The sequence below is a fragment of the Capra hircus genome, chromosome 2 (assembly GCF_001704415.2).
Source record: "Capra hircus breed San Clemente chromosome 2, ASM170441v1, whole genome shotgun sequence".
NCBI lineage: Eukaryota > Metazoa > Chordata > Mammalia > Artiodactyla > Bovidae > Capra > Capra hircus.
In genome coordinates this window covers 135,858,516-135,883,919 of record NC_030809.1, presented here as the reverse complement: position 1 = coordinate 135,883,919, position 25,404 = coordinate 135,858,516, and the positions used below count along the sequence as shown (strand labels likewise).

The following is a 25,404-nucleotide window of genomic DNA, read 5'->3' as shown; positions in this document are numbered from 1 at the left end:
CGACAAATGAATGAATAAAGAAGCTGTGGTGGTTCATATATACAATGGAATTCTGTGGACTGTGTTAGTTGCTCAGTTGTGTCCGACTCTTTGCGAACCCACAAACTGTAGCCCACCAAGTTTCTCTGTCCATGGAATTCTCCAGACAAGAATACTGGAGTGGATTTCCATTCCCTTCTCCAGAAGAACTTCCAAACCCAGGGATCAAACCCTGGTTTCCTGCCTCACAGGTAGATTCTTTACTGTTTGAGCTACAGGGAAGTCTCCTACAGTGGAATTCTACTCAGCCATAAAAAGGAATGCATTTGAGTCCATTTTAATGAGCTGGATGAACCTAGAGCCTATTACACAGAGTGAAGTAAGTCAGAAAGAGAAACATATTGTATGAAAGTGAAAGCCACTCAGTCATGTCTGACTCTCTGTGACCCCATGATAGTCCATGGAATTCTCCAGGCAAAAATACTGGAGTGGGTTGCATTACCCTTCTCCCGGGGATCTTCCAAACCCAGGGATCAAACTCAGGTCTCCAGCATTGCAGGCAGATTCTTTACCAGCTGAGCCACCAGGAAAGGTCAACAATACTGGCGTAGGTAGCCTATCCCTTTTCCAGCAGATATGCCTGACCCAGGAATTGAACCAGGGTCTCCTGCCTTAAAGGCAGATTCTTTAACAGCTTAGCTACCAGGATACTACTTAAATATCATATACTGATGCAGATATATGGAATCTTGAAAGAGGATACTGATGAATTTATTTGCAGGGCAGCAGTGTAGAAATAGACATAGAGAACAGACTTATGGACATGGCAGGAGGGGAAGAAGAAGAGAGTGAGATGCACCCAGAGAATAACATGGAAATTTACAATGTCACATGTGAAATAGATGGCCAATGGGAATTTGTTATATGGCTCAGGGAACTCAAACAGGGGCACTTTGACAATCTAGAAGGATGGATGGGGAGGGAGATGGGAAGGAGGTTCAGAATGGACAGGACATGGGTGTACCTATGGCTGATTCTTGTTGATATATGACAGAAAACCACAAAATTTGGTAAAGCAATTATCCTTCAATTAAAAAAATAAATAAATAAAGTGGCAAAAAAAGAAAATGGGCAAAAATATGAGAAGTCTTTTCACTGAAGGGGATATAGAGATGGCAAACAAGCACATGAGAAGACGTTCAACATCATTATCTGTTAGGAAAATGCAAATTAAAATTACAATGACATGTCACTGCACACCTATGAAAATTTGTGAAATTTAAAAGTAAAGAAAACACCAAATGCTGGTGAGCAAGCAGAGGCTGGACTCCCACTGCTGGTGGGAATGCAACATGGCATAGACAGCCTGGAAAGACATTTGATAGCTTCTTAAGAAAGAAGTATCACATGCCCCAGAATTTACACTCCTGGACAGTTTATCCTATATTGATGAAATTTACTTTCACACAAAAACCTATACACAAATGTTCATAGCGGGCTCTATCCATATAAGCCAAAACTGGAAACAATCCTGATGTCTATCAACACTTTTCAAAGTCTAAATGATTAGGAAGCAGGATCAAGATGGTGGAGTAGGAAGACCCTGAGCTCACTTCTCCCCATGAACACATCAAAACTACAACTTCGCATAGAGCAACTCTTGCTGAGGATGACCTAAAGACTAGCTCGTCTACAACTTAGGATCTAAAGAAAGAAGCACACAGAGTCTTGTGGGAGGGGAGAAGCAATATAGTAGGGACCCATGTGTTTAGCAGGGGACTCAGATGTAGAGGGGAATATGCAAGGTTAAAGGGATCTTGGCTAGGCAATGATAGGTTCAAGCCATATAACCTTGGGGTCTGACACTAGGAGGATGATCCCACTTAGCTGATTTGAAAACTAGTGGGGCTTACCAGAAGGTTGTAGGAAATCAAGACTCTACACTTGAAAAGTACATGCACTTCCTTACTCTGAGTCCCAGCACAGAGGCAGAAAATTGAAAATTTACCAAGGCTCTTGCTGGCATGCCAGGAGTGCCACAACATGCCCCTCAGCCCACACCAGGCACCTGCACCAGTCCCTCCTACTCCAACATTGCTTCTGCTAATGCAGAGGTTGCCATAGCCAATAAGAGTGCACATACCTGAAAGGAGTAGAGCCAATGAAGACACAAAGGTCTTAGCCAGGGCAAAGACTAATGATACCAGAAAAGGAGAAGAGATATCTCAGTGATGCTGCCCCAGCCTTCTGGCCCTATCCCTCCCCCCAAAAAAGGCAGAGAATGTCATCACACCAGGGAGAAGTACACCTCCCTCAGAGCTCTGCTCCAGCCCCTCAGGTCCCAACCTCATCCTCAAAAGGGCAACAACTGCCATTGAGCCTAGGTGAAGCCCAGATGGTACCCAGTTCTGGCTCTAGCCTTTCCAACTCCAGCCTTAATCCCAACCAAGGTAGTTGATAACAGTACACTCCAGGGGAAGATGTAGTCTGTGCTTCAGAACTAGTTCTCCTACCAAAGCCACTGAACACATGCAGGCTATGTAGGGACGCTCCCACACAAGGAGCCCCCTTCAAGATCGGTATAGGTGGCTGTTTCACTCAGGTTCACAGAGACAGCAGATAAAGCTAAACAAAATGTGAGAACAAAGAGATATGTGTCAAGCAAAAGAATATGACAAAACCCCAGGAAAAGCCCTAATGAAACAGATAATTAATTTATATGATAAAGAGTTCAAAGCAATAGTAATAAAAATGCTAACTGAACTGGGGGAGAAAAATAGATGAACACAATGATAGCTTCAACAAATAATTAGAAAATATAAAAAAGAACTACTCAGAAATCAATAACTGAAATGAAAAAATACACTAGAAAGTATTAACAGCAGCCTGGGTGATACAAAAGAACACATAGGCAATCTGGAAGGCAGAATAGTAGAACTTACCCAATAAGAACATTTTTTAAAGGAATTTTTTTATATAAAGATAGTTTATAGCACAAATTATATGAACATTTACTTTATTGGGGTCACAGAAGAAACAGAAAGAAAGGGATAGAAAATGTATTTGATGAAACCATGGATGAAAACTTCCCAGACCTAAGGAAGGAAACAGATATCCAAGTACAGAAAGCACAAAACAAGATGGGCCCAAAGAGGTACACACCAAAACATATCATAATTAAAATGAAAAAAGATGAATAGGGAATTTAAAAGGCAGCAAGAGAAAAACAAATAGTAACATACAAGAGAACCCCCATAAGGCTATCAACTGATGTTTCTGCAGAAACTTTGCAAGCCAGAAAGAAGTGACATATTTAAAGTGCTGAAAGGGAAAAAGTTATATTAGGTTTGATACCTACCAAAGTTATCACTCAGAATTGAAAGAGAGAGAAAGGCTTTTCAGACAAACAAAAACTAAAAGAGATCATAAACACTGCTGCTGTTGCTGCTAAGTCACTTCGGTCGTGTCCGACTCTGTGCGACCCCAGAGACAGCAGCCCACCAGGCTCCTCTTTCCCTGGGATTCTCCAGGCAAGAATATTGGAGTGGGTTGCCATTTCCTCCTCCAAGTGAAGTCGCTCAGTCATGTCAGACTCTAAACCAACCCTAAATGAATTGCTAAAGGGTCTTCTCTAAGAGGACAAAAAGGGCTACAATAAGAAGTAAGAATTTATAGGAAACGAAAAGTCCCACTAGTAAAAGCAAATCTATAATAAAGGCTGTGATTCAACAACTTAAATAAGCTAGTATGAAAATTAAAAGACAAAAAAAATATAAAATCAAGTATAACTACAAAAAAAGCAGTTGAGGGATAGACCTGATGATGTAAAATATGACATCAAAAACATAAAACATGGGGAAGAGGGGTAAAAATAAGTAGATCTTCTAGAATGTATTTTAGCTTAAATGATTGTCAATTTAAAACAAGTAGATTATCAAGCAAAGATTATCAGTTCAAAACAAATATGGGCTTGCCTGATGGCTCAGTGGTTAAAGAATCTGCCTGCCAAAAAGAAAAAAAAAAAAAAAAAGATCTGCCTGCCAATGCAGGAGACACAGGTTCAATCCCTGGTCCAAGAAGATCCCCTGGAGAAGGAAATGACAACTCATTCCAGTATTCTTGCCTGTTGGACCGCATGAACAGAGAAACCTGGCAGGGTACAGTCCATGGGGTCACAAAAAGTCAGACATGACTTAGTGACTGAACAATAACAACAACAACAAAGATATAGTTATAGGTAAACATGTATAAACTTCATGGTAACCACAAATCAAAACCCTACAACAGATATACAAAAACTAGCGAGTAAAGAACACAAACATGCCACTAAAGAAAAAAACCACCAAGGAAGAAACAAGAAGAAAAGAATGGGGAAGAACTATGAAAACAACCAGAAAACAAGTAACAAAATGGCAATAAGTATAAAAGTAATACTAATAATTTTAAATGTCCATGGACTAAATCCTCCAATCCAAAGATATAGGGGGGTTGATTAGATTTTTTAAAGACCCATCTACATGCTGTCTAAAAGAGACTCACTTTATAGCTAAAGACACAGACAGACTGAAAGTGAGATAATGGAAAAAGATATTCCATGAAAATGGAAATGACAAGAAAGCTGGGATAACAATACCCATATCAGAAAAAGTCTATAACAAAAGACGAAAAGGGCACTATATAATGATAAAGGGATCAATACAAAAAGAGGATATAATGTTCTTTAACATACATGCCACCTAATATGCTGCTGCTGCTGCTGCTAAGTCACTTCAGTCATGTCCGACTCTGTGCGACCCCATAGACAGCAGCCCACCAGGCTCCACCATCCTTGGGATTCTCCAGGCAAGAACACTGGAGTGGGTTGCCATTTCCTTCTCCAATTCATGAAGGTGAAAAGAAAAAGTGAAGTTGCTCAGTCATGTCTGACTCTTAGCGACCCCATGGACTGCAGCCTACCAGGCTCCTCCATCCATGGGATTTTCCAGGCAAGAGTACTGGAGTGGGGTGCCATTGCCTTCTCCCGCCACCTAATATAGGAGCACCTAAATACATAAAGTAAATATTAACAAATGTAAACGGAGAAACTGATAATAATACAAAACTAGTAGAAAACTTTAACACCTCATCCACATCAATGGACAAATCATGCAGACCACATCAATGGACAAATCACTCAGACAGAAAATCAATTGTGGTCCTAAATTATACATTAGACCAGAAGATTTAGTAGATATCTACAAGACAGTCCATTCAAAAATAGCAGAATGCACATTCTTTTCAAGAGAACATGGAATATTCTCCAGGATAGATCACATCAGTTCAGTTCAGTTCAGTTCATTTCAGTTGCTCAGTCGTGTCCGACTCTTTGTGACCCCATGAACTGCAGCACGCCAGGCGTGCCTGTCCATCACCAACTCCTGGAGTTCACCCAAACTCATGTCCATCGAGTCAGGGATGCCATCCAGCCATCACACCCTTGGTCGTCCCCTTCTCCTCCTGCCCGCCAATCCCTCCCAGCATCAGAGTCTTTTCCAATGAGTCAACTCTTTACATGAGGTGGCCAAAGTATTGGAGTTTCAGCTTTAGCATCAGTCCTTCCAAAGAACACCCAGGACTGATCTCCTTTACAATGGACTGATTGGATCTCCTTGCAGTCCAAGGGACTCTCAATAGATCACATGGTAGGCCACAAACAAGTTTCAACAAATTTAAGAGGACAGAAATTATATCAAGCATTTTTTCCAGAATACAATGGCATGAAACTAGAAATCAAATACAGGAAGGAAAATGGGAAACATAATGAGCTAAGGGCTTCCCTGGTAGCTCAGCTGGTAAATAATTTGCCTGCAATGTAGGAGACCTGGGTTCAATCTCTGGGTTGGGAAGATTCCCTGGAGAAGGGAAAGGCTACCCACTCTAGTATTCTGGCTTGGAGAATTCCATGGACTGTATATGAAGGAAAGTTACATGGCTCAAAATAGCCTGGAGTTAAACTCCTCTCTGGGTCCTCCCCATCATTCTATGCAAAACAAAGTACTCTCTCACTGGAAGAAAAAAATGGACATTAAGCTTGATTGTGCCCAGCTCCCAGCCAGTCCCACCCTCTGGCCAATCTCCAGAATTCCTTGCCCCAGCCATTTAAGAGATAACCCGAACAATCTTAGAGAATAACAGGCTCCCTTAAGACAGTAGATTTCCACATATATGCCTATATATACTTACTCTTTTCTTGGGTTAGTGCAGCAGCTCACTAACCTGACTGCTGCCCCTTCTGGCCTCATTAAAGGTGATCTGTTCCTGTAAAGCCCCGGTCTTGTTCTTTTTCCGAACCTCGCCTCCTCTAACTCCCTTACCCTACAGTATAGTCCATGAGTTTGCAAAGAGTTAGACAGAACTGAGCATGATATATTTATTATTTTATTAGAAAAAGAAATCAAGAAAATAAAACCACTTAAAATCTGATCAAAAAGAATAAGATACCTAGGAATAAACTTAACCAAGATAATAAGACTTATATACTGAAAACTATGAAACACTGATAAAAGTAACTGAAGATGATACAAATAAATGGAAATATAACCCATCTTCATGGATTGAAAGAATTAATACTGTTAACATGTCCATACTACCCAAAGCAATCCATAGATTTAACACAATCCCTAGCAATCTATAGATTTAAGGCAATCCCTATCAAAACATACATTTCTCACAAAATTATAAAAAATAATCTTATAACAAAATGTGTATGAAACCATAAAAGTCCCTGAATAGCAAAAGCAATTTGGAGAGAAATGAACAAAGCTGGAAGTATCAGGCTCCCTGACATCAGCCTATACTACACAGCTACAGTAATCAAAACAGTATGGTTCTGGCCAAAAAAAAAAAAAAAAACAGACACAGAGATCAATGGGACAGAACAGAGAGGTCAGAAAAAAAAACATGCACTTATGGCCAAATAATCTATGAGAAAGAAGACAAGAATATATAATGAAGAAAAGACAATCTCTTCAATAATTGGTGCTAGGAAAACTGGACAATTACATGTAAAAAATTAACTTAGAACATTTTCTCACACCATACACAGAAATAAACTCAACATGGATTAATAACCAAACTTAAGACCTGATATCATAAAACTTCTTTTAAAAAAATACATTGGCAGTAGGCTGCTTGCCATCAGTTTTAGCATTTTTTTTTTAATTTGCCTCTTCAGGGAAAGGAAACAAAAGCAAAATCAACAAATGGGACTATGTCAAACTAAAACATTTTTGCACAGTGAAGAAATCTATCAACAAAAAGGAAAGCTACTGAATGGAAAAAGATATTTGCAAATGATACATCTGGTAAAAGGTTAATATCCAAAACACATACAGAACTCATACAACTCAACATCAAAACAAAAAATCTGATTTATTTTTTGCTAATCCAAGACTTTTATTAAACTTTTTCTTTTATATAGGAGTATAGCTAATTAACAATGTTCTGATGGTTTCAGATAGACAGCAAAGGGACTCAGCTATACATATACATGTATCCATTCTCTCCCAAACTCCCCTCCCATCCAGCTGCCACGTAACACTGAGCAGAGCTTCCATTCTATACAATAGGTCCTTGTTGGTTATCCATTTTAAATATAGCAGTGTGTACCTGTCCATTTCAAACTCCCTAACTATCCCTTTCCCTTGGCAACCATAAATTCTTTCTCTAAGTATGTTTCTATTTTGTAAATAAGTTCATTTCTTTCATGTTATTTTAGATTCTGCATATAAGGGATGTCATACAATGTTTCTATTTCTCTGCTGTCCTACTTCACTCAGTGTGACAATCTCTAGGTCCATCCATGTTGCTGGAAATGGCCTTATTTCATCCTTTTTAATGACTGGGGAATATTCCATCATATATATATGTACTACATATTCTTTATCCATTCCTCCATCAATGGACATTTAGGTTGCTTCCCTATCCTGGCTATTGTAAACAGTGTTGCAATGAACATCAGGGTGAGTGTATCCTACTGGATCATGTTTTTGTCTGGATATATGCCCAGGAACAGGATTGCAGGCTCATATAGAATTTTTAGGTTTTTAAGGAACTTCTATATGGTTCCCATAGTGGCTGTATCAATTCCCATCAACAGTGTATGAGGGTTTCCTTCTCTTCACACCCTCTCCAGCATATATACATATATATAATATACACACACATATATATGTCTGTATATAATATATATAACATTATACATAACAATATATATATTTCATATATGTACATATATGTAATGGAATATTACTCAGCCTTTAAAAAAAAGAATGAAATATTGCCACTTACAACAACATGGATGATGACCTGAAAGGTATTATGCTTAGTAAAATAAGTTAGACAGAGAAAGACAAACACTGTAAGATTTTACTTTTATGTAGAATCTAAAAATTACAGCAAATGATATAACAAAATAGAAACAGACTCACAGATACAAAGAGCAAACTTGTGGTTATCAGTAAGGAGAGGTACGGGGGGAGGAGCAAGATGAGGAAGAGGGATAAGAGGTATAAACTGCAAGTTATAAAATAACTAAGGATCAAATCAAGATGGCAAAATAAAGGGCATGTGCTCATCTACTCCTGCAAGAACATCAAAATTGAAACTAGCTGTTGAATAATCATCAACAGAAGAATGTTGGAAGTGAGAGAGTTAATTTAGGTAGGGAGTCCAGGGCCATTTAAACAGAAGGTAAATATTCTCCTTCTCCGCAGAAGCATGGCAGCTGCAACGGACAGCGCAGAAGCATGGCTGAGAGGAGCCACCCCACGTCCAAGGTCAGGAGCAGCAGCTGCACTTTGCTGGAGCAGCCATGAAGAGATACCCCACGTCCAAGGTAAGAGAAACCCAAGTCAGACGGTAGGTGTTGCAAGAGGGCATCAGAGGGCAGACACACTGAAACCATAATCACAGAAAACTAGTCAATCTAATCACACTAGGACCACAGCCTTTTCTAACTCAATGAAACTAAGCCGTGCCCTGTGGGGCCCACCCAAGATGGAAGGGTCATGGTGGAGAGATCTGATAGAATGTGGTCCACTGGAGAAGGGAATGGCAAACCACTTCAGTATTCCTGCCTTGAGAACCCCATGAACAGTATGAAAAGGCAAAATGATAGGATACTGAAAGAGGAACTCCCCAGGTCAGCAGGTGCCCAATATGCTAGTGGAGATCAGTGGAGAAATAACTCCAGAAAGAATGAAAGGATGCAGCCAAAGCAAAAACAATACCCAGTTGTGGATGGAAGCAAGGTCTGATGCTGTAAAGGGCAATATTGCATAGGAATCTGGAATGTTAGTTCCATCAATCAAGGCAAATTGGAAGTGGTCAAGCAGGAGATGGCAAGAGTGAACATTGACATTCTATGAATCAAAGAACTAAGATGGACTGGAATGGGTAAATTTAATTCAGATTACCATTACATCTACTACTGTGGGCAGGAATCCCTCAGAAGAAATGGAGTAGCCAGCATGGTCAACAGAAGAGTCCAAAATGTAGTATTTGAATGCAATCTCAAAAATGAGAGAATGATCTCTGTTCATTTCCAAGGCAAACCATTCAGTATCATGGTAATTCAAGTCTATGCCCCGTCCAGTAATGCTAGAGAAGCTGAAGTAGAACAGTTCTATGAAGACCTACAAGATCTTATAGAACTAACACCCAAAACAGATGTTCTTTTCATTATAGGGGACTGGAATACAAAAGTAGGAAGTCAAAAAACACCTGGAGTAACAGGCAAAATTGGCATTGAAGTACAGAATGAAGCAGGGCAAAGATTAATAGAGTTCTGCCAAGAGAATGCACTGGTCATAGCAAACACCCTCTTCCAACAACACAAGAGAAGACTCTACACATGGACATCACCAGATGGTCAACACCAAAATCAGACTGATTGATTATATTCTTTGCAGCCAAAGATGGAGAAGCTCTATACAGTCAGCAAAAACAAGACCAGGAGCTGACTGTGGCTCCTATCATGAACTTCTTATTACCAAATTCAGACTGAAATAGAAGAAAGTGGAGAAAACCACTACACCATTCAGGTAAGACCTAAATCAAATCCCTTATGATTATACAGTGGAAGTGAGAAACAGATTTAAGGGACTAGATCTGACAGACAGAGTGCCTGATGAACTAAGTATGGAGGTTTGTGACACTGTACAGGAGACAAGAATCAAGACCATGCCCAAGAAAAAGAAATGCAAAAAAGCAAAATGGCTTTCTGAAGAGGCCTTACAAATAGCTGTGAATAGAAGGTAAGTGAGAAGCAAATTTGCTGACAAGGAAAGATATACCTATTTGAATGCAGAGTTACAAAGACTAGCAAGGAGAGATATGAAAGCCTTCCTCAGAGATCAATGCAAAGAAATGGGAGGAAAACAATAGAATGGGAAAGACTAGAGATCTCTTCAAGAATATCAGCGATACCAAGGGAACATTTGATGCAAAGACAGGCTCAATAAAGGACAGAAATGGTATAGACCTAACAGAAATAGAAGATATTAAGAGGTGGCAAGAATACACAGAAGAACTGTACAAAAAAAGATCTTCATGACCCAGATAATCACGATGGTGTGATCACTCACCTAGAGCCAGACATCCTGGAATGTGAGGTCAAGTGGGCCTTAGGAAGCATCACTACAAACAAAGCTAGTGGAGGTGATGGAATTCCAGTGGAGCTATTTCAAATCCTGAAAGATGATGCTGTGAAAGTGCTGCACTCAATATGCCAGCACATTTGGAAAACTCAGCAGTGGCAACAGGACTGGAAAAGGTCAGTATTCATTCAAATCCCAAAGAAAGGTAATGCCAAAGAATGCTCAAACTACTGCACAATTGCACTCATCTCACACGCTAGTAAAGTCATGCTCAAAATTCTCTAAGCCAGGTTTCAGCAATACGTGAACTGTGAACTTCCAGATGTTCAAGCTGGTTTTTGAAAAGGCAGAGGAACCAGAGATCAAATTGCCAACATCCGCTGGATCATGGAAAAGGCAAGAGAGTTCCAGAAAAACATCTATTTCTGTTTTATTAACTATGCCAAAGCCTTTGTGTGGATCACAATAAACTGTGGAAAATTCTGAAAGAGATGGAAATAGCAGACCACCTGACCTGCCTCTTGAGAAACCTGTATGCAGGTCAGGAAGCAACAGTTAGAACTGGACATGGAACAACAGACTGGTTCCAAATAGGAAAAGGAGTATGTCAAGGCTGTATATTTTCACCCTGCTTATTTAACTTATATGCAGAGCACATCATGAGAAATGCTGGGCTGGAGGAAGCAGAAGCTGGAATCAAGATTGCTGGGAGAAATATCAATAACCTCAGATATGCAGATGACACCACCCTTATGGCAGAAAGTGAAGAACTAAAGAGCCTTTTGATGAAAGTGAAAGAGGAGAGTGAAAACGTTGGCTTAAAGCTCAACATTCAGAAAAAGAAGATCATGGCATCTGGTCCCATCACTTCACAGCAAATAGATGGGGAAACAGTGGAAACAGTGGCTGACTTTATTCTTTTGGGCTCCAAAATCACTGCAGATGGTGATTGCAGCCAAGAAATTAAAAGACACTTACTTCTTGGAAGGAAAGTTATGACCAACCTAGACAGCATATTCAAAAGCAGAGACATTACTTTGCCAACAAAGGTCCATCTAGTCAAGGCTATGGTTTTTCCAGTGGTCGTGTATGGATGTGAAAGTTGGACTGTGAAGAAAGCTGAATGCTGAAGAATTGATGCTTTTGAACTGTGGTGTTTTAAAAGACTCTTGAGGGTCCCTTGGACTGCAAGGAGATCCAACCAGTCCATCCTAAAGGAAATCAGTCCTGGGTGTTCATTGGAAGAACTGATGTTGAAGCTAAAACTCCAATACTTTGGCCACCTGATGCGAAAAGCTAACTCATTGGAAAAGACCCTGATGCAGGGAAAGATTGAGGGCAGAAGGAGAAGGGGACGACAGAGGATGAGATGGGTGGATGGCATCACTGACTCAATGGATATGGGTTTGGGTGGACTTTGGGAGTTGGTCATGGACAGGGAGGCCTGGCATGCTGTGGTTCATGGGGTTACAAAGAGTAGGACACAAATGAGTGACTGAACTGAACTGAACTGAACATTCTCACTCATGCTTTCCTTAAGTCCTGTGCAACAATGCATCTTGCCGTAGAACTGGTTTTTCTTTAGGTTGGGAGCTAATAATTACCCAGCCACAGGATGTCTCTTTTGCTGTTCTTTTCAAGCCTTTATCAATATAGCAGAAAAAGTTTTATGTATACATATATAAATAGTAAGTGAAAGTTGCTCAGTCATGTCCGACTCTTTGCGACGCCATGGACTGTGGCCCATCAGGCTCCCCTGTCCACGGAATTCTCCAGGCAAGAATAGTAGAGTGGATTGCCATTTTCTCCTCCAGGGGATCTTTCTGACCCAGGAATCAAACCCACTTCTCCTGAGATTCCTGCATTGCAGGAAGGCTTTTTACCCCTGAGCCACCAGGGAAGTCGTGTATAAATAGTAAATATAATACCAAATATATATTCTGAAAAACTTATGAATTTTTGCCTAGCCAAACAAATTTATGACATTTTAGTTCTACTTGTTTGACTAGAAAGCTATGTTTCTAATTTACATTCAGTCAAAACTTTGATATAGTTCCATTTATTCTGACATCTAGTGTTACTGCTAAAGTCTAGAAAGATTATTTTAGTGATTAAAAAAAATTTTTGAATGAGTCTTGAAAATCCTAATTCAATTCTGAGAATATAAAGATATACTATGTTATTAAAAAGAAAAACAATAAGAAATTAACATGTGATACAGTATTATTAACTAAAGTACAGATTTCATTCAAATTTCTCACAAGTTTGTGCTAGTGTCTAATATTTATTTTCACACCTTATTTAACTGCACTGAGCAGCTTAAGCTGCATGCAACAAATTCTGGTAAATTCTCTTCATGTTTATTCTATCACAAGTATTTTCTAATTTTTCTTGTTACGGCTTCTTAGATATAACCATCACTTAAAGGTGAGCATTTAATTTCCAAATATGTAGTTTTTTAAAGTTATCTTGTATATTAATTTCTCATTTAAATAAAACTTTCTTCTCTGCAACCACTCTCTGTGATTTTTCAGCCTTCTAACCTTATTGAGGCTTTTAATGGCTAAGTCAAAGATCTCTCTTGGTAAATGTCACATTGTACTTCAAAATATGTGAGCTATTTTCAAATATAGTTTGACATTGATTTCTAACATAATTCCACAATTAAAAGAGAACAGACTCTGTATGACTTCAATACTTTTAGACCATGAAATTCTTCCACCTTGTTTTATGTCCCTGGATCTATTCCAGTGTCTCCTAGTTAATAGTCTATGGGAACTTGGGTAGAATTTGTATCCTATTGTTGTGTGAAAACTGTATAAATCTTAATTATGTTGAATTGGCTCATCGTGTTTTTCAGGTCTACCATATCCTTCTGCTTCTCTGTATAATCATTCTATTAACTCTGAATGTTTGACATTGAAACTCAAACTAAAAATCTTATCTACTTTAAAAATAATTTTAATATATAATAGAACTATATGTAAGTTTGTCATGTGTTTTCCAAGTCTCCTGTAAATGTGTAAAATCATAAATTTTGTAATTTAAAAAATATAACTATAATACAAGTATATAATTTACAGCACAGGGGATATAGCCAATATTTTAGAATAACTTTATATCAGTATCATCTACCAAAATATTGAATCACTATGTTTTACATCTGGACTAAATGTAGTATAAGTCAATTATAATAAATAAAAGAAAGAAGAACATTATTAATAACAATAAATGACATTTTCTGGGGAAAAGGGAAAGAAATGGAAAGGGAAAAAAGGAAAGAAAACATCATTTTCTGCCTTAAATATATATAATACTTGTCTATTTGTTAATTATACTCTAATGAAGTTGAAAAAAGAACTGAAAGAAAAAGCATGTGAGTGGTTAAACAAATGATATTATCATGGAACATTTATACTCACAAGCTATTGAAACATGCAACAACTTGCATGAACGCACTTTCACAGAGATAAGCTATTCACAAAAGGTTACATATCATATGATTCTGTGTGTGAAACATCATTGAAATGACAAAATTATAGAAATTGGGAACAGCTTAGCTGTTTCCCCCTGGTTAAGTGTGGGGTGGGGTGGATGGAATGTAAGTGTTGTAAGAGGGCAACACGATGGTCCTTTGGTGATGGGATGCCCTGTATCTTGGACATCCTGGCAGTCATGTTGTACTATAGTTTTGCATGAGGTTTGCCACTGGAGGAAACTTTGTAAAGGGTTCAGGGCATCTCACTATTATTTCTTTCAATTGCATGTATATATACAATTGCCTCAAAATAAAAAATTGAATCTCTCTGTCTTCCCAGAGTCATTCAGCCACTGCCCAGTTCCTCTCCTGTTCTGTATAGCACAACTTCTCAAAACTATATTCACTTCTCCTTTATTGAGCCCACTTCACCCAAGATTATATCCCCTCAGTTTGATGAAAAACAACCTTGCCAAGGTCATTGGTAAACTCTCAACTCTGTCCCTCTCTGGGGTTCTCAGCATCCTACAGTGCAAGCACCTTTCCTTCTGGTCCCACAATTCCCAGGCCCTCTGGTTCTTCTTCTCATTCTCCTTTGCTGACTCCTTCCCCTCTTCCCAGCCTTTGTCTTGAGCCCTCCCTCCCTAGACCTCAGTCTCAGGGCTTTAGACACAGGCCACTCTGAAGATGTTTATCTCCCATTCCAACCTACCCTGAGTTCAGGCTCCCACCACAGCCTCCTCTGCGTCCCTGCTCATCACTGCCCAGTGACTCTGTTCTTGCTCGGCCCACTTTCTCAGGGTGACTGAGGGCTCTGCTCACCCAGAGGTCCCTCGCCTTCTCTTATGTTCCTCATCCTGTTCCTCTAAACATATCCCAAATCCTCCTGCTTGCACTTCTCACACATGTGACTGGAGAACCCCAGCCCACAGCATGTCCACTGGGAACACTCTCCAGCACCCCTGCCCCTGGCTGAACTTCCACTGAACCCAAAGCCTCAGTCTGGTCTCATCCCACTGAACCCCATGCAACTGATCTACTGAAAGATGTCTAGTGCTCACCCTGAGAACTCCACAGAAGAGGGCCTGGTCAAAATATGAGGGTAAGCTTGGGCTGGGACAGACACCTGCAGTCAGCAGGAGAGGTGCCATCCCTGGCACCCTGACCATCTGGAGCAGGAACCCTCCAGTCAGTCAGATTTCCACACCAAAATAACCAAGTTGCCACCAATTTAGGGGAAAAAAAAAAAATGATGGTCATGGCTGACATTTCAGACACAGTGGAATGTCATAGTCACACCTGGCCTTAAATACATCCATCTGTGCTATCTGTTCTGCCCTCTGGCTCTGACTCCTCCCCACTAGCCTAGTTTCAGTGCCCAGGGGATGTGCCCAGAGGCTGATGGGAGGGACCCATCAGTTGACAACACTGGGTACAAGGGCAGCCAGGGGACAGTGCACAGGGTGAGATGACTGGGCATGCCCTGCTGGGAGGGCAGCGGGTTCTACCCCTGTGTCTTTCCTGACCTGGTCCAGCAGCTGTTGTTCACTGTTCCAGGCCTGAGAGGAAGCTCAACAATGAAGGCATTAAGAAAGGAGGATCAATAAGTGGGATTTATCCCAGGGATGCAAGGATTATTCAATATATGAAAATCAATCACTGTGATACAGCATATCAACAAACTGAAAGATATGAACCGTATGATCATCTCTACAGATGCAGAAAAAGTTTTCAACAAATTAAACACCCATTTATGATAAACACTCTCCAGAAAGTAGGCATGGAAGAAAACTACCTCAACATAATAAATGCCATATACAGAAAACATTATTCTCAGTGGTGAAGAACCGAAAGCATTTCCTCTAAGATGAGGGACAAAACAAGAGATGCCCACTCTCACCACTGTTATTCAACATAATTTGGAAAAAATCAGAAAGAGAAGTTAAGGAAACAATCCCATTTGCCATTGCAACAAAAAGAATAAAATACCTAGGGATAAACTTACCTAAAGATGCAAAAGACCTGTATGCAGAAAACTATAAGACACTGATGAAAGAAATCAAAGATGACACAAACAGATGGAGAGCTATACCATGTTCTTGGATTGGAAGAATCAATATTGGAAAAGTTACTGCTGCTGCTGCTAAGTCACTTCAGTTGTGTCCGACTCTGCGACCTCATAGACGGCAGCCCACCAGGCTCCCCCATCCCTGGGATTCTCCAGGCAAGAACACTGGAGTGGGCTGCCATTTCCTTCTCCAATGCATGAAAGTGAAAAGTGAAAGTGAAGTCGCTCAGTCGTGTCCAACTCTTAGCGACCCCATGGACTGCACCCCACCAGGCTCCTCCATCCATGGGATTTTCCAGGCAAAAGTACTGGAGTGGCTACACTACCCAAAGTAATCTACGGATTCAATGCAATCCCTATCAAACTACCTGCCTCCTGAGAAACCTGTATGCAGGTCAAGAAGCAACAGTTAGAACCAGATATGGAACAATAGACTGTTTCAAAATTGGGAAAGGAGTATGTCAAGGGAGTATACTGTCACCCTGCTTATGTTTATATGCTGAGTACATCATGTGAAATGCCAGGCCGAATGAAGCACAAGCTGGAATCAAGATTTCCAGGAAAAATTCAATCATCTCAGATATGCAGATGATACTACCCAAATTGTAGAAAGCAAAGAGGAACTAAAGAGCCTCTTGATGAAGGTGAAAGAGAAGAGCAAAGAAGCTGGCTTAAAACTCAACATCAAACAACTAAGATCACGGCATCCAGTCCCATCACTTCATGGCAAATTAGTTCAGTTCAGTTCAGTCACTCAGTCATGTCTGACTCTGCAACCCCATGGACCGCAGCACACCAGGCCTCCCTGTCCATCATCAACTCCCAGAGTTTACTCGAACTCATGTCCATTGAGTCAGCGATGACATCTAACCATCTCATCCTCTGTCATCCCCTTCTCCTCCTGCCTTCAAACTTTCCCAGCATTAGGGTCTTTTCAAATGAGTCAGCTCTTTGCATCAGGTGGCCAAAGTATTGGAGTTTCAGCTTCAACAACAGTCCTTCCAATGAATATTCAGGACTGATTTCCTTTAGGAAATCATGGCAAATAGATGGGGGAAAAAATAGAAACTGTAACAGACTTTATTTTCTTGGGCTCCAAAAGCACTGCAGATGGTGAGTGCAGCCATGAAATTAAAAGACACCTGCTCCTTGGAAGAAAAGCTATGACAAACCTAGACAGCGTTTTAAAAAGCAGAGACATCACTTTGCCAACAAAAGTCCTTGTAGCCAAAGCTATTATTTTTTTCCGGTAGTCATTTTGTTTGGACGTGAGAGTTGGATCATAAAAAAGGTTGAAAGCCAAAGGATTGATGCTTTTGACCTGTGGCACTGGAGAAGACTCTTGAGAGTCCCTTGGACTACAAGGAAATCAAACCAGTCAATACTAAAGGAAATCAACCTTGAATATTCATCGGAAGGACTGAGGCTGAAACTAAAACTCCAATACTTTGGCCACCTGATGTGAAGAGCTGACTCACTGGAAAAGACCCTGATGCTGGGAAAGATTGAGGTCAGTAAGAGAAAGGGATGACAGAAAGTGAGATGCTTGGATGGCATCCCCAATTCAATGGAGCAATTGAGCAAACTCTGGGAGATTGTGAAGGACAGGGAAGCCTGCTGTGCTGCAGTCTAAGGGGTTGCAATGAGTCTGATACGACTGAATGAGTGAACAACAACAATCAAACTACCAATGTTATTTTTCACAGCACTAGAACAAAAAATTTCATAATTTGTATGGAAACACAAAAGATCACAAATAGCCAAAGTAATCTTGAAAAAGAAGATAGGAGTTGGAGGAATCAACTTTCCTGACTTCAGATTATACTACAAAACTACAGTCAGTAAGACAGTATGGTATTGGCACAAAAACAGAAATATAGATCAATGGAACAAGATAGAAAGTCCAGCAATAAACCCACGCATCTATGGCCACCTTATCTTGACAGAGGAGGCAAGAAAATACAATGGAGAAAAGACAGCCTCTTCAATAAGTGGTGCTGGAACAAAATGGACAGCTATATGTAAAAGAACGAAGCTAGAACACTTTCCAACACCACACACAAAAATAAACTCAAAATGGATTAAAGATTTAAATGTAAGGCCAGAAGCTATAAAGCTCTTAGAGAAAAACATAGGTGATATTCTCTTTGACATACAGCAAGATCCTCTTTGACCCACTTCCTAGAGTAATGGAAATAAAAACAAAAGTAAACAGATGGGACTTAATTAACCTTAAAAGATTTTGCACAGCAAAAGAAACACTGCTGCTGCTAAGTCACTTCAGCCGTGCCCGACTCTGTGCGACCCCATAAACGGCAGCCCACCAGGCTCCACCATCCCTGGGATTCTCCAGGCAAGAACACTGGAGTGGGTTGCCATTTCCTTCTCCAATGCATGAGAGACTAAACAAGGTTAAAAGACAACCCTCAGAATCAGAGAAGACAACTGCAAACAAACAGTTCATGCAGCTCAATAGCAGAAAAACAAACAACCCAATCAAAAAATGGATGAAAGACCCAAACAGACATTTCTCCAAAGAAGACATACAGATAGCCAACAAACACATGATGCTCAACATCACTCATCATTTGAGAAATGCAAACCAAAACTACAAAGAGGTATCACCTCACACCAGTTAGAATGGCCATCATTAAAAAGCCTATAAACAATAAATGCTGGAGAGAATGTGAAGAAAAGGGAACCCTCTTGTACTGTTGGTGGGAATGCAAATTGATACAGCCACTATGGAGAACAGTATAGAGATTCTTTAAAAAGCAAAAAAAAAAAAAAAAAAAACTGGGAATAGAACTATCATATGACCCAAATGCCACTACTAGGTATTTACCTTGAGAAAGCCATAATTGAAAGAGACACCCGTACCCCAATGTTCATTGCAGCACTTTTTACAATAGATAGGAAATAGAAGCAACCTAGATGTCCCTTGACAGATTAATGGATACAGTAGCTGCGGTACATATATAAAATGGAATATTACTCAGCTACAGAAAAGAAAAGAACGCATTTGAGTCAGTCCTAATGAGGTGGATGAACCTTGTCTATTATACAGAGTGAAGTAAGTCAGAAAGAGGAAGAAAAATATTGTATGTTAATGCATTCATATGCAATCTAGACAAAATGGTACTGATGAACCTATCTGCAGGGGAACAGCGGAGATGCAAACATAGAGAACAGACTTGTGGACACAGTAGGGGGAGGAAAGGGAGGGACAAATTCAAAGAGCAGTACAGCATATATTTTGCATGCTAAGTTACTTCGGTCATGTCCAACTCTGTGCGACCCTATGGACGGTAGCCTGCCAGGCTCCTCTGCTCATACGATTCCCCAGGCAAGGAAACTGGAGTGGGTTGCCATGCCCTCCTCCAGGAGATCTTTCTGACCCAGGGATGGAACCTGTGTCTCTTACATCTCCCGCACTGGCAGGCAGATTCCTTACCACTAGCACCACTTACCATATATAAAATAGATTGCAAGTGGGAATTTGCTGTGTGACACAAGGACCTCAACCCAGTGCTCTGTGACAAACTACAGGGGTGGGATGGGGTGGGAAATAGCAGAGGGTTTAAGGAGGGAGGGGACATATACATACCTGCGGCTGATCCATGTTAATGTATGGCAGAGGCCAACACAATATTGTAAAGCAATTACCCTCCAATTAAAAAATAGAGGGGAAAAAAGAATCAAAAACAAAAAAGAAAAGGGGATTAACAGAGCTGTGTTCTCTATGCTCCAGCTGGGGCCAGACACCCACAGCCCTTCTGTGATGGCCCTGAGAGCAGAATTTGTCTAGGATTTTCTGGGCATGATAAAATTTCTTTGCATTCCAGGTTTGGTGCCAATGAGCCAGCAGAGACATAGGAACAGGAAGTGGAAGAGTGGCAAGTCCTAGGAACCTTCCCTGAGTAGCCCAGCAAGACTACACCTAAACAAGCACCTCCTTGGTACACTGTGCATATTGTGGTGCTGTTATAGTTGTCTTTGGGATGTGGTCCCCTCTTCTGCACAGACAGGCCAATTGAATAAAGTGAATGACTTAATACAATGCTGCTGCTCCTGCTGCTAAGTCGCTTCAGTCGTGTCCAACTCTGTGTGACCCCATAGACGGTAGCCCACCAGGCTCCCCTGTCCCTGGGATTCTCCAGGCAAGAACACTGGAGTGGGTTGCCATTTCCTTCTCCAATACATGAAAGTGAAAAGTGAAAGTGAAGTCGCTCAGTCATGTCCAACTCTTCACGACCCCATGGACTGCAGCCTACCTGAGATGGTCCATGGGATTCTCCAGGCAAGAGTACTGGAGTGGGTTGCCATTGCCTTCTCCTAGCCTGGTGCTTTTACAGTAGTGCATAAACCAGCAGTAGCAATACACGTCATGTGGAAAACAGTTTCTTTGTAAATTTTAAGAATACTTTTCTCCTTGTTCTTTCATCATTTGACATAATGCAATAATGAAAACATACGACAGACTAAAAGCACGTTAGCTGCTACGAAAACTTTATTATTAAATAGAAATCACTCCACAGGCAGTTCCTTCCTCCTGTGGACAATGTTTAAGTCCTGAGAACACACCCAGTTATACAATGTCCCTCTCCACAAAACCATTCAGGACCAAAGCTTCCTTCTTGAGGTAGAACTGTCCAGGTAGCTGCATCCCTGTGGGTGTGACTGGGTCTTCTGCATTTGGTGCAGTCTTTCTAGGTGATGAAGCCCAGAGAAGGTACAGGCATCGACTCTGGATTGTAGAGGCCACCAGGAATTGGCCGAGCCTGTATGCAGAGACAGGCCTTTCCCAGTGACGGCAGTGCAGGTGCCTTTTCCCTTATCCCACCCAGGCCAGGCCAAGACTGCCAAGTCTGATCCTTAATCCCTTCAAATGGCTCCTGCAATGAATGAACTGGGTTAAAAGCCCCCTTTTACGTTCTCTCTTTTTAATTCTCTATCTTTAGTTATTTTGGGCCGCACTGGGTCTTTCTGGCTGTGCATGGGTTTTCTCTAGTTGTAGCGAGCGAAGGCTGTTCTCTAGTCATGGTGTGAGGGCTTCTCATTGAGGTGGCTTCTCCTGCTGCGGAGCATAGACTCTAGAGCACAGGCTCAGTGGCTGTGGCGCAGCAGCTGAGCTGCCCTGAGACACGTGGGATCTTCCCAGAGGAGACCAAACCAGTGTCCCCTGAGTTGCAAGGCGGATTCTTAACCACTGGCCCACCAGGGAAGCCCTCTGTTCTCTTTTTAAAGTGGGGACAAAGAATATTGCCTACTGTATCAGTAAACAAAGGACGCTATGACAATGAAGCCAACAGCCCCTGCAGCCACCGCCGACTGCACCCTGAAGAGGTTCCGGTGCAGGAAGCAGGTGGGATGCAGGCCCCGGAGAGCTGAGGTGCATACCAAAGGAGTGATTTCAGTGGGCCCAGACCTAGCATCTTCTCCAAAAGAGAAAAGCACTAAATTCCTTGGGATATCTGGTTCCTTTCAATTAACAGTTATCTTTTGATGTTCCGACTACCTGGTTTCTGCAGCAAAAATTCCTATATATCTTGGCTACTCTCTTACCTCTTCAAAGCAATCTCTCAGAGAAATCTGAAAGGCTGTCTTCTGGGGTGTGAGTCCTCAGAAAACCCCCTGAATAAAACATAATTCTCAACTCTTAGTTCAGACAAAAGAGCTGTCTTCCTCTGAGCCTTGAGAAGAACTTGGTATGCATGTGTCAAGTTGCTCCAGTGGTGTCAGACTCTGCGACCCCGTGCACTGTGACCTGCCAGGCTCCTCTGTCCACGGGTTTCTCCAGGCGAGAATACTGGAGTGGGTTGCCGTGCCCACCTCCAGAGGATCTTCCTGATCCAAGGATCAAACGCAAGTCTCTTTTGTCTCCTGCCTTGGCAGGCAGGTTCTTTACCACTAGTGCCACCTGGGAAGCCCCAGGTGAAGAAGAACTTGGAGGTCCCACTCTGTGCTCAGGCCTCTCTCTCTCTCCCCGTTGTAGGAGACAGAGCTCTCCCTCCCCGAAAAGAGACTTGCGCTGCAGTTGAGTCCTGCTACTCCCCTTGCCGAGTGCAACTTCTTGTACTTGGGGTCTCAGGTGCCCAGCATGGGGGCATCCTGCCCAAGCGAGCAGTTCCCTGAACAGTAGGCAAGTACCTCCACATATCTCGCAGTACAGCACAACTGAAAGCACAAAACTCTAAAATCTAACCAGCAAGTGAGGTTCTCACCCATGGACATGTGATTTACCAGTCCCCTTCCGCAGCCCAGACCACTGTGTTCCAGCTGCCTTCTTATCTACCGCAGTGTCTCCAAGGTGCCCAAACACCTCTGCTGCTGCTGCTGCTGCTAAGTCGCTTCAGTCGTGTCCGACTCTGTGTGACCCCAGAGACGGCAGCCCACCAGGCTCCCCGGTCCCTGGGATTCTCCAGGCAAGAACACTGGAGTGGGCTGCCATTTCCTTCTCCACTGCATGAAAGTGAAAAGTGAAAGTGAAGTCGCTCAGTCGTGTCCGACTCCTAGTGACCCCATGGACTGCAGCCTACCAGGCTCCTCTGTCCATGGGATTTTCCAGGCAAGAGTACTGGAGTGGGGTGCCATTGCCTTCTCCAAAACACCTCTGCAGAAGCCCCAAAACCTGTTCCTTCCCCTGGGGCCCTGTGACCATTCAGGTACACACAACCAGGAGCACCTCTGATGACTCCCTCTGACTCTGCAGACCCCTCACCTAAGCAGAGCCTCCCTGACCTGACTGCAGTCACCTCTCAGCTGGCAGGACTCTGCAGTGGCTTTCTAGAACCTCCTAGCTGCTCCCCACCATCTAATCACGGCGATATTTCCAACATGCACATGATGCCCTAGACTCAGGCTTAAAACATTCCTCAGGCATCGAGGCACCCAGATCTCTAGCAGCGGCTACTGTCTCCCCCTACCCCATGATTCCTGATGATCTCAGATCTCACTAACCCCAAGGGTGTTGTGGCTTCTCAAAGAACAAGAATGGTATCAGCATTTGCTTTTCATCAGTGCCATAAATCTTTATATTCCTAAATCACCCTCACATTATACCTGATTTGAACAATGACACTCAAGCATTTGTAAACTAAATCTGCAATAAGAGGTAGTTTTTGTGCAATCCTTTACAGTTTGGCTCAGATGGTAAAGAATCTGCATGCAATGTGAGAGACCTGGGTTCAATCCCTGAGTTGAGAAGATCCCCTGGAGAAGGGCATGGCAACCACTCCAGTATTCTTGCCTGGAGAATCCCCATGAACAGAGGAGCCTGGCAGGCTACATTCCATAGGATCACAAAGCGACTAAACTCAGAGTTACAGTTTACCTAGAGCTCTCATCTGACTAGTGTTTACGTGGGTTAAGTCAGCGTGAGAGCAGATGTCATCCCATAGTTCAGGCAGAACATTTGCTGCCTGAACTGTTCCAAATTCTCCTCCTCCATATCCCCACAGCCCTCCCAGGCTGGGGACGCCCTTTGTCTTGGGAACTTGCCTCCCAATGAGCCATTATATCCAGAAAATAACTTATTGTGGTGTCAAGCCCGAGTGCTCATACTAGCTATTCAGTCTTAGACTTTGCACATTTTCTCTGAGAGGAATTTTCCTTGTTCCTAAAAGCAACAATTCAGCACAGGCTTATTAAAACCCCGCCTGCTCCCTAGAACGGGTTAGCTCCTCATCTCCTCTCTCCCAACTAACCTGAGATTTAATCCTTAATAGCAATTATGTGAGAGGGCTTCCCTGATGGCTCAGATGGTAAAGAATCTGCCTGCAATCTGGGAGACCTGGGTTCGACCCCTGATTTGAGAAGATCCCCTGGAGGAGGGCATGGCAAACCACTCCAGTATTCTTGCCTGGAGAATCCCCATGGACAGAGGAGCCTGGCGGCTACAGTCCATGGGTTCACATGGAATCAGACACACCGAACGACTAAGCACAGCACAGCACAAGTATCCCTAGACGTATTCAATCTCCCAGGCCCCCAAGCCCTGGCAGGCCTTGCCCCAGGGGCCTGGACAGCAGACCCCATGCTCACCCCTTACACACACACCTCAGGGATGGCATTTCCTAGATGATTTAGGTTACAAAGGACTGCCTTGTAAACACAAGGATATAGAAGCCGCCTACCCTGCTCACAGCCTCCTGTTGGCTCTTCCTCAAAATCACTGCAGGCTGTAGAGTTATCACATTCCATAAATCAGTGCTCAAACATTTTCCTTGGGTAGCTTCACAGGTAGCCAGGTCAGTGTGGTAGGAGCTCCAGATACCTATCCTGTCAAACCCAGGGATGCTTGTGCTTGACATCCGTTCTTTGGAAAAAGTGGGCAAGCTTAAATTCATTTACTCCACTGTGTGTGGTCAGAGTGCAGAGAAGCAGCTCTGAGGGATTTAAGGTTTTCACCCTGGCGCATTCCATTCCACAAAAACGCCTGACTAGTGTTCACGTGGATTAAGTCAGCGGTGAGAGCAGATGCCATTCCTCAGTTCAGGCAGAACATTTGCTGCCTGAACTGTTCCAAATTCTCCTCCTCCGTATCCCCACGGCCCTCCCGGGCTGGGGACGCCCTTTGTCTTGGGAACTTGCCTCCCAATGAGCCATTATATCCAGAAAATAACTTGTTGTGGTGTCAAGCCCGAGTGCTCATACTAGCTATTCAGTCTTAGACTTTGCACATTTTCCCTGAGAGGAATTTTCCTTGTTCCTAAAAGCAACAATTCAGCACAGGCTTATTAAAACCCCGCCTGCTCCCTAGAACAGGTTAGCTCTTCATCTCCTCTCTCCCAACTAACCTGAAGACTTGATCTTCTTCCAGAAGCAAGTTTGCAGTTGAAGATGAGAACGCTGAATGACGATGGAGGTAGTCCTGGGAGGCAGGCGAGCGCCCAGCTGCTCCACCGTCCTCCTGCCGGCCTGGCCACACCCACAGACGTCACGACGGGCATCCCCTCCTCCCCTAACCACTCCACCCCCTCGCTGCTCCCGCCCCTGCTCCCTTACCCTAGCAGCTGCAACAGACCGTCAAAAATTGAAGACAATATGTAAAATAGATAGCCATTGACAATTTGCTGTACGACTCAGGGAACTCAAACCCAGGATCTGTAACAAACCTAGAGGGGTGGGATGGAGTGGGAGGTGAGAGGGAGGTTCAAGAGGGTGCGGACATAATGTATACCTATGACTGATTCAGGTTGATGTTTGGCAGAAACCAACGCAATTCTGTAAAGCAATTATCC

General features: G+C 42.3%; 1 protein-coding gene across 1 annotated transcript in view; it reads right to left on the bottom strand.

The window, feature by feature from the left end:
- OCA2 (OCA2 melanosomal transmembrane protein) overlaps positions 1-25,087 on the bottom strand; it is a 358,392-nt gene extending 333,305 nt beyond the window's left edge. The window contains exon 1 of the mRNA XM_005675804.2: positions 24,961-25,087. The gene's annotated coding sequence lies outside the window, so the exon portion shown is untranslated. The remainder of the gene's footprint in view (positions 1-24,960) is intronic.